We start from the raw sequence: 16,472 nt of genomic DNA, 5'->3' as shown, positions 1-16,472 counted from the left end.
AAAAAATCAACTTTTACCATTAACCTCAGGGAACTGTGGTCTTGTATGGACCCCAGTGTCAGCATCCATTTTTACATAGCTTTTGTTTTAAAAGCATGTATGCAATAGTTGCAATATTATCCTTTTACAAGATCATGTGTTATTAAAATGTAGTAGTTAATTGTGTTATGTGTTTTGGAAAACTAGCTTCAGTGTATTTGTGGAAGGACAGAAGTAATTTTTTTTTAAATAAAATTTAATTTGGAACACAAGCTTGTCTTCCATATCTCTTACGCTCTTAACGAAGAGTGAGTTTGTAGAACCTGAAGCATAGTTGGAGAGTATGCTGGTTGTTGTCCTTTATATGTCCCAGCCCTGGTCTTCCCATTCCATCATGCAGCAATGATCTGAAGTTTAGCTGAGGGAATTAGAGAGCTGAAGTGAATTGTCAGCAAAAATGAACTATTTTGGTTTTCTGAGAAATACTATTTTTATCTTCATGATACAGATTATGAAATTGAGGCATTGGAGATAAAGGAAGCTTTCCAAGGTCACACAGTTCACACAGCTAGCACGCAGTGGTGCTGGGGTTTGAACACAACAGCCTGGCCTTCCTACACATCATGGCATGTCCCTTTTTTGATCCTAGCTGAGAAGGGCTACCACAGCAAACTGGCTTCTTGAGGGAGCATCCTGAATTCATGTTGCTAATTCCTCAGAGCCTAAATATATTTGCTTCTGATGAAATGTTCTTTAAAAATATTTCCCATCTTCTCTGCATTCTTTTCCTTATGGTATTTTACCTAAACTCTCTCATCATCATTCATAGGTGATACTGCTTTGGTAGGCAGGGCAACATGAAAAAGCTCATAAAGATTTTAAACAGATTCCTTTGTTGAAAGTTTAGTGAAAGGGCTGAATGTGCATGTATCTTGTATGAAGAATTTCACCTAACATGTAAGGAAAATAATACAGCAACACATTCTCTGAATTGAGAGTTACAAGTCAGTGATTTCTTTCCCTGCTATTGCCTTGCAACAGGCTTTTGGAGAAATCCTAGAAAATGAATTACTTGGGTGTTTTTTCCCAGTCTTAACACAAATATTGCTAATGAGTAGCTTCTTCATGATGTAAAAGAGCTTCTGGTTCAGTGTATATTGTGGACTCTTCAGTGCTGATTGAGTACAGTGTTCATGTAGTGAATCTCAACCTAAGTGTCCGAATGAAGATTCAGGCCCTTCCATTCATAGGTGATGTACATATAACAGTGAATCTGATGGTTTTCCTGCCTCCTCTGGGACCTGACTCTTGACAGAGGGGGAAGAGAAAAATAAAAACACTATCTGTACACTTCATTCTCAGAAACAGGGTTTCTTGTTTGAAAATTAAGTTGGTATAATTGAAAGAGGATAGGAAGAGGGGAATTATTGTTTACTGTTAGAATTAACATTAAGCATAGAATTTCAGATTTGCAAGATGAAAAAGTTCTAGAGCCATTTTACAACCATGTGAATATACTTAACACTGCTGAAATGCATACTTAATAGAAGATGGTCCATTCTGTGTTATGTGTTTCTTAACTACATAAAAAAATTGTACTCAATACACTGTTATAACTTATATGGGAAAATAATTTGAAAAAGAATAGATGCATATATATGTATAACTGAATCACTTTCTTGTATACCTGATACTAACACAACATTGTGAATCAACTATACGCCAATATAAATTTTAAAAAGACATCTTGGTTGCATCCAAGTTTTGGTGATTATGAATAAAGCTGTTATAAACATCAAAAAATAGATAAAATATTTTTGTGAAGTTGAAAAAAAATAAACTTTAAAAATCAGTAGGTATTTCTATCCTACAGGATTTTTGTAAATCATATACTTATATAAGTCATTTTTATATATGTGTATAAATACTTATACATTTATATATACACATACACACATATGTATATATACACCTATATATTGTACATCATATACTTACATCTCTGTATATTTAGAAATCAGTTTAGAAAATCCCTACACATTATGTAAATATATACACATATGAATATGTGTATATACAAATATATACATATACACATGCATTTATCTAGTTAGTCTTTTCTTCCCCATGAGAGTTTATTATTTCTTTTGTGTTGCAGCTGGCCTTTTGGACTTGACAATGTAATACAGCTCTCCTTCTATGTCTATTTATTACAGTTTGTAAGAAAGATATTGATGATAGTGATGTCACAGTTACTGACAGCATAGCATTTGTCAGTCGTTCCTCTATTGATGGGCATATTATTGTAAAGTCTTATTGTAGTCAACAGCTCAGTACAAATTTTCTTACTGATGCATTCCAGTAAGGTGATTTTCGATCACGGATATGTATATTTATAATTTTTTTCTTTTTTTAAAATTAGTACTAAAAATTAACCTGCATAAAACCTGAGAATATCTGGTATAGCCTTGTCAGTATTGCATAATATCAATAAATAGTTTAATGAGATGTAATGTAAATGTTTCCTAATGTAATTTTTAATGTATCATATGATTTGTGTATTTTCTGGATACCTCTTGTTCATTTCCAGCTTATGCCTGTTTATTATGATTGTTCTATTCAGTTCAGTCACTCAGTCTTGTCCGTCTCTTTGCGACCCCATGGACTGCAGCACGCCAGGCTTCCCTGTCTATCACCAACTCCCGGAGTTTACTCAAACTCATGTCCATTGAGTCGGTGATGCCATCCGACCATCTCATCCTCTGTCATCCCCTTCTCCTCCCACCTTCAATCTTTCCCAGCATCAGGATCTTTTCCAAGGAGTCAGCTCTTCACATCAGGTGGCCAAAGTATTGGAGTTTCAGCTTCAGCATCAGTCCTTTCAGTGAATATTCAGGACCGATTTCCTTTAGGGTTGACTGGTTTGATCTTCTTGCAGTCCAAGGGGCTCTTGATGCAGCTCACCCTACAGGTCTTGGGACATGGATGTTGTCTCAGTGGCCCTTCAGCCTTGTCTTTCTTTGGTGTGAAAATGGTCTCCTTTTTCACTCTGTTTCTAGTAGAGCATTTTATTATTTATCTCTGTGATTCTTTTATTTTTTTTTTCACCTTTAAGTTTTTCCAGACTCTCCAAAAACTTCCATTTGATTTCTTTAGTAACTTTTTTTACTTTCTCTAATTGTTTTAAACACATTTTAATTTTATTTAATACTCTTTGAAGGTAATTTGACTTTCACACCCTCCAATATTCCACTCCATGCTGTTAGTCCAGTGTTCCAGTTGCTTTCCCCCGTGGATTACTGAGCCTGCTTTCTCACTGGGCTGTTGTGTCTATTGGACAGAATATATGGGTCGTGAAAGCAGCGGGCTCCGAGTCATCTCACAGCTGCCATAAGTCACTGTCTTGTTAAGGCAGCAGGTACTAGGGTGGCTTCCACAGGGCTCAACTGGAAAGGCCAGGAGGCAGGGGGGCCCATGAAAACATGACATTGAATTACCTTCTGTGAGTTAAATTGTCCAATCACATGTGATGCAGGAATTTATATATTAATCTATATTTTATATATGAAAAAATGCTTGTGGTGTAAAACGGCCTATCCAAATGAAGACTCCGGCTATGTGGACAGAAAAGTAGTCTTATGAGAATGTGAGCCTCTCCTTTGCTTCTCAGGGCAATAAGCATCCATACATGTGTGGTGGGCAGCAGCAGTAGAGAAGTCACTCAAAGCAAGCGTTTATATAACCTTCGTATTCAAGGCAGAGTTTGTGGTAATGGTGCAACTCATTAGGAATGTGTTTGCTGTCTGATGACATGCTTTTTAACCAATTATTCTTTTCATTCATTTGTATGCATTTTCAAGTGACAGAAGGACTTTCCTAGAATCGACTCAGAAACTGATACACCATTTCCATATACTTTAGCGTAATTCATCTAAGTACTATAAATGGAACCACTTTAGCCAATGACATTTGCACATTTGGCAGTAGTCAGAGTAGGTAAGAATGTTAATTTTTTTTAAAAAATGTGTGAAATGGAAGAACCTGTGAATAGTTCATGGGAGATTGTGAAACCTAGAAATAAAATTATCTAGCTGAGCATTTTCTTGGCAACAAAATGCCCACAGTATTCATATTATCATTTGGTAAAAATTGTCATTAGCAGTATTAGCATTTCGTTGGCAATACTGTATGCAAATTAGCCTAGTATTGTAATGCTGAATAAAAGTGGTTGCAAATACTTATACCATGATTAAGTTTTATGTCTGTGTGAATCTGTCCAGTAACACTGGCTGTCGGAAAAAAAATATTGCTAACAGTTGCAGCCATAATAGTTGCATAGTTGCAGAGTATAAAGCTTTCTAAGTCAAATTTTGTGACTACTGAAAAATAAGTCAGAATAGTCAACTTAAGGTAAAGCCTTCGATACCTGGTGTGTAGTATTTCTAAACATCTGTAAGGATATTGATAGACATATATAACAATATAGTAATATAAGCTCCTGAAGCATAATCATTTTCATAAACAATGAGACTGTTTATCAAAATTGAAGAATTGACTGTAATGCTGCTGCTGCTAAAAGTCCCTTTAGTCGTGTCCAACTCTGTGCGACCCCATAGACGGCAGCCCACCAGGCTCCCCCGTCCCTGGGATTCTCCAGGCAAGAACACTGGAGTGGGTTGCTATTTCCTTCTCCAATGCATGAAAGTGAAAAGTGAAAGTGAAGCTGGTCAGTCGTGTCCGACTCTTAGTGATCCCGTGGACTGCCGCCTACCAGGCTACTCCATCCGTGGGATTCTCCAGGCAAGAGTCCTGGAGTGGGTGCCATTGCCTTCTCCAACTGTAATAGTGTGCTCTAATTCTTGGATAATTGGTAACCCATGTAAAATATCTCTGTGGTAGCTAGAATATTTGATTGAGTTTCCATTTTATGCCATGCTACTCACTGAAAAAAAAAAATACATTAAAATTTCAACATATGTAATATGAAACTGGCTTTTATGAAATTCTGCAATTAACATTGCTGCCATAAACATCACTCTCCACATGTTTTGTGGTAAGGATAAAAACTACTGCTCTAAAAGGAAGTAGGGAGTTTCAGAATATTTTATATTGAAATTCATATTAAATCAAGGGTCTTTCATTAAACACTGAGTCTTGTGATTACTGAATTGCTATAACAGGTTTTATATGTTTCTGAACTATACAATATTGAGTACACAGTTTCAGCCTATGTGACTGAAGATCAGAGGAATTTGTGGAAGAAGGTCAGTCAAAATAGGGCATATGTGTTATTTATTGCCACAAGAAGAACGCCTTTGCTTTTCCATGGTTTGTTGCTGTTGTTTAGCCGCTAACTTGTGTCCCTTTCTTATGTAACCTGCCAGGTTTTTTCGTCCACGGGATTTCTCAGGCAAGAATACTGGAGTGGGTTGCCATTTCCTTCTCCAGGGGATCTTCCCAGCCTAGCGATCAAACCCCAGTCTCCTGCATTGGCAGGCAGTTTGTTTACCACCAAGTCACCAGGAAAGACCCATTCCCATTGTTTACAGCCTATAAATAAATGAATGCATAGATTACATTAACCTTTATTTGTCTGTGTTATCAGATATAGTTCTTCTGTGTATTTTCACTGCAGCAAAAATATATGAACAGATACCTTGTCAATTTTTAATTGTATCTCTGCATAAAACTTTGACTATAGCATTTTTCTTTTCTCTCTGGCATTTAACAATTTCTTTGTTCTGGGAGTCTTCCATTTACCTCTGCCTTTCTTTTTATAACCTGTTTTGTTAGTTTGGACCCATTATTAAAGAGCCCTTGGAGTGTGATTGCCTTGAAATATTTATAGTGGATAATATAGGGATCTTGCAATCAGAGCGCTGTATGGTATCTGTAACTAAATCATGAGGATGTTTCATTCAGGCTTTCTTTCAAAGTATTTTCTTAGCCACCATTGACAAAGAGAGAGACTGGGGGTGCAGGAGCTGGCTAAAGAAATGTATGGGTTGGTGGATGATGTATATAATATGGGCCACAAAAATGTGCAGTTTTGAAGCATGTAACTGAAGTTGCAGCCTTCAGCTTTTAATGCCCAAACAGCCACTGTCTAAATTGCAGCAGGCCTGGCTGCAGGAAGTGTGGCCTTAACCAGGCTCCATATCCCATGTATTTCTGGGAGTCGGAGTTCTACCCTATCCCACCCATCTGCGCTGGATTACTGAGGGCTGACCCTTTCTTCTGGAAGCTTCTCTTGCCCCTCATGTGCAGCCTCTGTCTCCCGGGGTGGCTGTTTCTCTCCTGTTCAGCTGTCTTACCAAGCCCGTGACTCAGAGCATAGCTGGACCCAACCTCTGCTGTCTCACATGACTTCCGGAAAGCGCCACGTGGGCAAGGGCGACTCCAACTCCAGGCTGCAAGTCGCTGCTCTCAGGCTGCATGGGACAAGACTTGTCCCCTGCTGGGCACTCCTTGCTTAGTCTTCTTCTGTATTTCAGAGGCCAGTTCATCCTCTGTCGGTAAGACTGTCCTTACCCAGTCTGTGCACACACCCCGAGCCCATGCCCACCCGCTGCTGCACTGACCTTAATCTGCCAAGGCTAAGCAGAGGAAAATAAGTCCCCATCTCACTTCCCTTTTGCCCAGTCACAGCTCAGCCTCCAAGTTAAATAAAATAAAATGATAAAACGGCAGACTTGTAAATTCATGGAGAAAGGAAGAAACCTATTTAAAACATATTATTATGCAAAATGCTTGTCTCCTAGGTATTATAACACATTTACATAACCAAAAGGCTTATTAAAATTTCCCCCATATTAAGGAAGCATTTTGTACTGAAATCATTTAAAGTACAATCTGTAGAGAACTACAAAAAACTGATAGTTTAAAAAAGAAAAATGTATCCTATCCACACTCCCCCATCTATTTGTGCTGTGTGTGTGCCGAGTCCTTCAGTAACGTCCAGTTCTTTGCGACCCCATGGACTGTAGCCTGCCAGGCTCCTTTGTCCATGGGATTCTCCAGGCAAGAATACTGGAGTGGGTTGCCGTTTCCTTCTGCTGCAGATCTTCCTGACCCGGGGATCGAACCCACCTCTCTTATGTCTCCTGCATTGGCAGGAGGGTTCTTTACCACATCTGTTTGTAGCCGTTGTCAAAATTGGAGTCCATTCACTGCTAGAAAAGTCTGTTTCAAGTGGAGAGAGAATTTAAGGGAGAAGACATATTGCAATTACTTTTCTAAGTAATATATATTCTATTATTAAGCATTGCTAATAAGTATATAGGTGTATTAAGTGTATATTTACTGAGTACAAACTGTGTGTGTGACACCACTGTAAATCCTCTGTGTGTGTAACATAAAGGCCCTAAGGAGGTGATGCAGCGACATGAATAACTGGGTGCTAATTATGTATTTCCTATAATTCTGTGTTAATTCAATTATCATCAGTTGACTATTCATCTCACATCAGCCTATGCCAGATAGCATAGAAAATTCATACATTTATAACAAAAGTGCTAGCTTTCAGGAACCTATGTAATTGGATAAAAATGTGTGCATGAAAAATGGAGGTGATCTGTAGGTAATATATAAATAAATTACAAGCTATGCATTATAAGTATTATAAGAAATTAAAACTGGCATAGGGAATTAGCTTAATAAGGAATTTCAAGAATTCACTTAGCCCAAAAAAGGTTTTTTGGCTAAAAAGGTTTTTTGGAATTTTAAGAATTGACTTAGCCCAAAAAAGGCTTTTCAGTTATAGTAAAATGTTCCTGATATATGAAGGTATACATGAAGGAGTCTCAGAATATACAGTCTAAATAAAGAGAAATATGTGAAATGTGAAGATAGATCCAGCTGTCTGGCGCTCTTGAGCTTTGCAGGTCAAGTTCAAGATGCATCTCTGATGTTTTTGCCCCAAGAGTCAAGCATATCCTGTACATGGGTGATTTACTGGTTTCGGTTGATTAAATTATAGTGCAATGAGTAAATCTGGTACATACCTGCAAAACTTTTTAGTGATGGGTGAAACAAGAAGCAAATTAATATCCAGTATTCATGCACAATCCATGATTTATGGGGAGAACAGAATCCATACACACAAATATCAGTGATGCTCGGCGAGAAGGCACTCCGTTGGCCACCGCCGGGACAGAAGAGAGCCCTGGCTCCTGGTGGTACCTATGCTGAGGCGCAGTGCAGCCGCTGGAAATGTGAGTTCTGTGACCAGAAGCACACATCCAGGTCCTGTTCAAAGACTCCATCATGCACCTGTGCACTGCATGGCCCGAGAGGCCACGGCATTCCTCAGGGAATACTTTGAGAGGTTGGAGAAGAAGAAGGCAAAACGGATCAGAATCTGCAGAAAGCAAGCTCTTGTGCAGACTCAGGGAAGGATGAAGTCTCTCTCCCTCCAACCAACCCAGTTGTGAAGGGCTGGAGGCGACAAGGTGCCATCCACGCTGAGGTCTACACTAAGCAAGATGCCACATCGTAGGTTAGGAAGGTTGGACCAGAAGGTTACAAGACAAATGGCTGCTTTAGCTAAAGCTGTTGAAAAGAATGTGCTGTTTTCACATCTTGATGATAGTGGGAGAAGTGACCATTTTGATGCTGTGTTTCCGGTTTGCTTTATTGCTGGAGAGACTTATTCAGCAAGGTGATGAAGGGAATAACTTCTTTGTGATTGATCAAGGACAAATGGACGTCTGTGTCAACAGTGATTGGGCAACCAGTGTCGGGAAGCAAGGAGCATTGGGGAAATTGCTTCAATCATGGAGCACCTAGAGCACCCACTTTCAAGGCCAAGACAGATGTGAATTTGTGGGGCATCGCCCCAAGACAACTCTAGAAGGATCCTCCTGAGCAGCGAGCTGAGAAAGCTGAAGATGTGTGAGGAGTCTTTTAGCAAAGGATCTATTTTAGCATCTCTGGACAAGTGGGAACATCTCAGGGTAGCTGATGCCGTGGAACTGGTCCAGTCTGAAGACAGGCAGAAGACTGCTGCGGGAAGAACCAGAGAAAGAGTTCTTTCTTGCTTTAGAGGGTTCAGCTGCTATGCTGAGGCATCGGTCAGAAGATGGAGAATTTGTTGAAGTGGGAAGATTGTTTTTGTGAAATTGTCCTGCTGATGAATTGTTCACCTCTGCCACCCTGGTCGCGCATGGCCTGTTGAAGCATGTGAGGCTGGACCCGCGGAGGTTGTATTGTGTTCTCAGCCTAAGCTCGGACATCCTCAAATGAAACCGCCAGCAGCACAGCAGTTTTGTGTCCCTGTCTGTCTGAAGTCTGCCTCCTGTGCCTCTCTGCCTGCCTCTCCCCATTCAGATTCTCCCACGAAGATGGGCTCTGTTCCTCTTTGCAGGGAGAGGTGGCCGCTGGCATCGCGGCTTCTGGTTGGTTTCCGTTAAAGTTGCATTTACAGCACTGTTTTTATTTGGGAGCATTAACGGAGTGTGCCTGCAAAGTAAAACAAATAGGAAGGGTTCTATAAAGTCTTTGCTGTTCCTCCATCTCTGTGTGCAGTGTTAGTATTCACCCTGGGCCTTGCAGGCCATGCTTTCTGGTGAGATCAGACCCTGCACCATGTGGGTTACCATAGTCCAAAGATGTAACAGTGCAGGATGTTTTTAAGTGACCGAAGTTTTGTGTTGTCATAAGCATATTTTAGACTGTGGCATATATATGGCCATATTTGTATTTCTTTATAGAATAAATGATGTGTCATTAAGCAGTGACAATTAGGAAAAACACATGTAGAAAAATTTTAGTATAGTAGAAAGACATCTGCCTGTGTTTAAACTAATTTAAGGGCAGAAAAATGTTCAGTTTTGCTAATTATCAGATGGAAATGATATGTTTGCTTTTTTTTAATAAGAATTTTTATTTGTCAAACTAATTTGCCTTGTTTTGTTTTTATCTTATTTTTAATGTTTCCAATTCTAAAATCATTTGAGGTGTGACTGTCTATTTCTGTCTTTTGCGTTTCACACCAAATCGTAAGCTGCAAATATTGGGTTCTGATTTAACTACATCTGATTCAGCTCATAAATTATGATTATACCTTATTTATCTAGTTAGTGGCAAATACTGATCATCAGATGCTGGACTCCCAATAAGAATTTGAGGTTTGCAGTCTTGGTAGTTAACTTAGAGCTTTTCGTTAATGTACAGACTTCAGTTGACTCTGGGATAATAACCTCTTATGCTCTTTAAGCTCTGATTCCAGGAGCCAGGATTTGCTGGGGAGAGACAGACAAAATGTGATAACAGAGAAAGGGAGATGGGATTGCTAAAGGGAAATATGACAGGTGGACAGAGTTCAGTGTTGGTGACTTTGTCCCCTAAATTCACTGGGGCAGGAGACTCGGGAAGAAGTTTTTACTTCGCTTTAACTTCCCCCTGTCTTTTTACATCAACTAGGATTTATGGTGGGTTGGGGGGCCCAGCTGGTAAAGAATCTGCCTGCAATGCAGGAGACCTGGGTTCAGTCCCTGGGTTGGGAAGATCCCCTGGAGAAGGGCATGGTAACCCACTCCCGTGTTCTGGCCTAGAGAATTCCGTGGACTGTATTGTCCATGGGGTCGCAAAGAGTCGGACATGACTGACCGACTTTTCACTTTCACTTTCAGAATATCTTTCAAATTGGTCTAAAAGGCCATCCTGTGGAAAAGTTCTGCTTTCTTATCTACCATTTTATTTCTCTGGAAAACTTTTTTTGGGTAAACTTGTGTTTTGAGTCTTAACTGTGTTTCAGTATTTCCCAGCCTTATCAACATTACATTAGTCTTTGTGCACCAATGATATCCAGCTGTTTATTTTTGTTAATGTCATTTTTAAACAAAATGTCACAGTTCCATAATATAGGCACTTTTATTTGCATTGTTATTTACATAATGGGGCTTCTCTGGTCACTCAGACTGTAAAGAATCTGTCTGCAATGCTGGAGACTGGAGTTTGATTCCTGGATTGGGAAGATCCTCTGGAGAAGGGAATGGCAACCCACTCCAGTATTCTTGCCTGGAAAATTCCATGGACAGGGGATACAGTCTATGGGGTCTCAAAGAGTTGGACATGATTGAGCAACTGACTGACACTAATATTTCTGTATAATATGTAGGGTTATATTTGGGAGTGACTGTAAGTGGTTTTTTCCATCTGTATGCAACTGACCCTGGTTATTAATCTCCTCTCCTTACCCTTTCCAAGGTAATTTAAATTGGTCATTTTTTTGTTGTTTTTTCGTAGATTTGAACAGTTTTTAGATTGTACTAAGTTTGGAGTTTTTTGCTCAGACACCCAGTCATGTACAACTCTTTGCAACCCTGTGGACTGTAGCTCACCAGCCTCCTCTGTCCATGGGATTTCTCAGGCAAGATTACTGGAGTGGGTTGCCATTTCCCAGGGACTGAATCCGCATCTCTTAGTCTCTTGTATTGGCAGCAAATTGTTTACCAGTAGCGCCACCTAGGAAGCCCAAATTTGGAGTATAAATCTAGGGAAAATATTTTATTTAACTTCTGGTGTGGGATAGAAAGCTACCTTATCACAAATTTTTTTACTTTTCAAAATAATCTACCAAATGAGGATTTTGTGATCTGTATTTTATTTTCATTGCTTTTTATATTTAAAAGATTAAAAATAAACATTATATTCTTATTAACTTAAAGTTTGATTGGGTCTTTGTTTATATGCCAAACTGTACTTAACTAAATTGTTTAGAATGCCACAAATGTCCACAGTTTGACATCTTATGTTATCATGTTCATGATACTTAGATACATACAGTGCTGTCTGAATGAGTTTTGCTCTAAAGTCATTTGGCTTTGCTGTTTACTCCCTTGTAGTTTTTAATCCAAGAAAATTTAAATCTGAATTTAAAATGATCACATTTAAAGCTTTATCTTTGTGCAGTTTGGGTATATATGAGAAATTATGATTGGCATCATTTGTCTCAGTGGATATTTAAGGCTTTAGAAGTCATTATTTCTGGACTGGGTAAGTGAGTTTATGAGATCTACTTCTCTAGAAATTATAGTGGACAAAGGACCATTTTGTATTGTTTCCTGGCTACTCATCTGATTACACTGTGCATGCTAATACACTCTCTTCTTTTTGTTATCGATTGTCTTAACAGTAGGTCAAGTAATAAATAAGATTAAATAAGGATATATATATATATATATAATATAAATAAAGCAAAAAAAAAGAAGCATTCTAAAAAATAATCTCAGTAACCAACTGAGATTAGGAGAGTGAATATAAAGTTGTTTTTTCCTAACTTGGTGCGTTTTTAAGGTAGTATGTCACGGACAAAAGTAAAGTTTCCTGGTGCTGATTGGAGAGGCTGGCATATCCGTAAGGCAACATATCCAGTATGGTTGGAGATTTCCCTGGTGGCTCAGACTGTAAAGCATCTGCCTACAATGTGGGAGACCCAGGTTCAATCCCTGGGTTGGGAAGATCTCCTGGAGAAGGAAATGGCAATCTAGTCCAGTGCTCTTGCCCGGAAAATCCCATGGATGGAGGAGCCTGGTAGGCTACAGTCCATAGGGTCGCAAAGAGTCAGACACAACTGAGCGACTTCACTTTCTTTCTTAGAAGAGTACCAAGTTGGAAATTTTGGTTAGACTGTCAGAGAGGCAAATTTTAAAAGCACAAGTCATAAAATGAGATTTAGAAATTAAATCACTTTAAATAGAAGGACTTTGGTATCCAGAGAAGGTATATTATTTGCGGTAACAGATGAAAATATGAAGTGAATATAAATCCAGAGGAGATGTGAATTCTATAAAAGAGCAAGTCCCTTGGGGGAAAGCTTAGTGTCACATTGTGGTTTGGGTCAGTGACTTAGGAAGCAAGCTTTACTTTTCTCTGAAAGTCAGAGATTAAAACCAAGGATAAAACATTACAAATTGCTTTCAAGTACAATTCATATTTGATCTTCATGTTAATCATGACTAAGGCAGAACAAACACTGTTATCCCCGTGTTGGATTAGGAAATGCAGATGTTTTTCATCTTTGCTGCCAGCCCTCTGGATAGTGGAAAATAATCTTAAGGACCAAGAAGTCGGGGGTTAGGGGGCAGGGAATCTAAATTAAAGGTGATGACGGAGACCTGCTCAGTACTGAGAAGGCAGGAGAAAGGGCTTCCCTCCTGCTCCCTCTCACAGCAGGCTCTGCACAGGTCTGCACCATCCCCAGTGCTGCATCCGTGCGGGGGATTCACCAACCGGGCTCCGTGTTTTGTCTTCTCTTCTTGGCACTTAACATAGTACTATTCAGGTGGTTTACAATTTTTTTATGAATATGCACTATTTTTACCAAGTCCAAGTTCCTACTGCTTGCCACACAACAGGCCAATAAATCAAGAGAAGAGTTATTGGGACAAGAAATAGTGACTTTATTCAGAAAGTCAGCAGATTGAGGAGTCAGTGGACTAATGGACTATCTTCCCTGGCTGTGGATGCTAGCTGTTGCTTTTGTTTTGTTTTTAATAGAACAAAGAGGTGGGAGGTGAGGAGGCAAAGCAAAAACAAGGTGGTAAGCAGTTGCAACTGTTTCCTGGTTCCTGCTGACTCCAGAGGGGAAGTGTTAATTTCTTCTTTTCTGCCCCCATTCACAGGTGAGCCTGGTCAGAATGTTTCCTGTGAGCTAAACAAAGATATTTAGGTTAATGCTCACTGCATGGGAGGTGGGGCTCCTGGAGGTAGCCCATTATGTATGCCTTAAGCTGTAGACAACCTGTCTTTAGTGATTAACTTATAGTGAAAGCAACAGAACACAAAGGTTAAAATAAAAGAAATAGACTGAACAGATTTGTTCTTATTATATGGTCTGCAAAGGGGACCTGAGGAGTAAGAAGTGTATGAAATAGAAAATATGAGTCCTGAGCTCCAGTAGCTCATAAGAAAATCTAGAGGAGACCCTCATTTAGGAGGGAGCTTCCATGTGGAATGTTATGTGTGGGAATAGGAGGAGGGCAGTTTGACAAACCAGCATTTGGGAAGTTTCATGACTGTAGACATGTAACACGTGTGGGTGTTCCCTGTGGGTGTAGAGCGCTGATCTGTTTTCCTGATGGAAGGGCTAGGAGCCTGGGTGAGAAGCCAGGGCTGGCCTCACAGGCTGACGTCACTAACGAGAAGCTCCAGCCGCACAGATGAGGCCTTGAAGGGGTCACAGGACAGGGGACAAGATGGTGTGACAGCGTCAAAGGCACAGTTCTCAAAGCACAGGATGTGCGTGTGCTCAGGAGTTACGTGTGCTGTGTGACTGTACGTGCTTTGGAAGGGACCTATCAGCTCCTTTCATCTGGTACAAGGGAGTCAGTGCAGACCTGGCTTGTGGACACCAGCGAGAATGGATCTGACACCAGTTGAGGGTCCTTAAGTGGACTAGTGAGTGGACAGCAGGTTCAAGCACATTGTGAGGATCGAGGGTGAGATTTCCTTGGGTTGTTTGCTGATATGATTATGTTGAAGGTGTACAAACACACTTATGGCTACAAAGGGGAAGCGAGGGGTAAGTTAGGAATTTGGGATTAACATATACACACTCATATATAAAACAGATAAATAATAAGGTCCTACTGTGTAGAACAGGGAACTATATTCAATATCTTGCAATAACCTATAATGGAAGAGTCTGAAAAAGAGTAGATATATAGATATAGATAACTGAATCCCCTGGGCCTGGAAGATCCCCTGGAGGAGGAAATGGCAACTCACTCCAGTATTCTTGCCTGGAGAATCCCATGTGCAGAGGAGCTGGCCGGGCTACAGTCAGCAGGGTTGCAAACAGAAACTGAGCAGGCATGCATGTAACCGAATCAGTTTGCTGCAGCTGAAGCTAGCAAGGCATTGTAAATCAACGATACTTCAATGAAATAAAATTTATAAATAATAAATAGATTCACATTATGAAAAAACAAAACAAACAAAACCTATGAAGGAAGGAGCAAGACAAATAAGACAGCAAATGTGCTGCCTTTGATGAGTTTCCCTGAAATGCACCCTGGGGAGGGGGTGTGGGCCAGTGTGGGCAGCTTGGGCCCCAGCAAACAGGAAGGATGTCTGTATTTTTTGACCTTGGAGAGAAGGACAAGAAATAGCAGGGTCACTGATTGAAGTGGGGGGATTCTAGGAATGAGCTCATGATAGATGCGATGGTCCATCTCGGTCTCTCTTGGAGAATTAGATGGTGAGGTCGCCTGCCAAGAATGCCCAGGCTGCCCAGACCTGAGAGAAGAAGGAAACAGTAGCAGGGAGCCCTGTGGGAGGTGGTCATCCACAGATGAAAAAAGGCCATAGGAGTTTGAAGGGAACAGAGAGTGGCCCAGAGACACCTGAGCGCTCGGGATTTGAAGGATGGAGGCAAAACCACAAGAGCAAGGGGAGATTCAGAATCTTTATGATAGAGTGGAGAGCAGGGGCTGAGTGCTCTGCTTGTCTGGTAGTGGGAAGGTTGCAGCCACAGGGGAAATGTTTTCTCTGTAGAATTGCCTGAGGACATTTGCTTTGGAACATTGCCTCTCAAAGATGTATTATTTTCTGATAAATGGTGTTTTGCAGTTTGTGTCGATCTTCTGCTATAGACATGGTCCCTTTGTTTAAATTTCCACTAAAATTAAATGCTTTTCATATATGAACACATTCAAGGAAGGTAATTCTCAGGTAGGGTAAAAACCCCTCTGTGTTTTCCCAGGCCCTGTTAGAAAGAGCTTTTAGAAAACACTGATAGATGTGTCTTCCAAGTCTAGAGTTCTGGTTGATGGGCATGCTGGCTAACTCAGCTCTGGAAAATCTCTTCAGGTCAAATTAAGGGTAGGGGACAGAGTACTCCTGCTGAGGAGACAGCTGTATATAACTTTCATTTAAATGCCACCAATGAAAAAATTGCCCTGGTATAATTTAAAGCATTTGGTTAAGGGGAGAGTTACTTTATAATTAAATAACGCTGCTTCCTTCCTATCTACCCCATGGGTATGAGAGTTAAGAACTAAAACAATTTAATAGGATAATATTTCAAGAGCATACGGAGCACTTGCAGCCCAGGGTGAACAGTGTGCACAGAGGCAGCACCAAAGCCGGGCTTGCGGCGGCCGGCGAAGGCCCAGGTACAGTCAGAGCGGGGACTCCGTGCTCGGGCTCACTGCTTAGGACATCTGTTTGCTGGAGTGATGGAGGGTTGCATATTTACAAAACAGAAATAGACTCAGAGACATGGAAAGCAAACTTATGGTTCCTAAAAGGTAAAGGTGGGAGGGATAGATCAGGGGTTTGGGATAAAAATATACACACTAGTATATATAAAATAGATAATCAACAAGGATCTGCTATGTAGCATGGGACTGCCACTCAATATCTTGTAATAACCTATCACAGAAAAGAATCTACAAAATAATGTGTATATATATAGTTCAGTCTATAGATTCATTATTTTATATATATATATATACACACACACACACACACATACATATATATATTTA

At 40.1% G+C, this 16,472-nt stretch overlaps 1 protein-coding gene and 1 pseudogene across 3 annotated transcripts in view; both read left to right on the top strand.

The window, feature by feature from the left end:
- Nucleotides 1-16,472, top strand: part of ADGRB3 (adhesion G protein-coupled receptor B3) — an 856,417-nt gene that overhangs the window by 125,886 nt on the left and 714,059 nt on the right. The window lies entirely within an intron of this gene.
- On the top strand, nucleotides 8,093-9,264 carry LOC139039640 (cAMP-dependent protein kinase type I-alpha regulatory subunit pseudogene; annotated as a pseudogene).

Source organism: Odocoileus virginianus, chromosome 19 (genome assembly GCF_023699985.2).
Source record: "Odocoileus virginianus isolate 20LAN1187 ecotype Illinois chromosome 19, Ovbor_1.2, whole genome shotgun sequence".
NCBI lineage: Eukaryota > Metazoa > Chordata > Mammalia > Artiodactyla > Cervidae > Odocoileus > Odocoileus virginianus.
The sequence above is the reverse complement of the archived record's forward strand: the minus strand, read 5'-3'. Positions and strand labels throughout refer to the sequence as shown.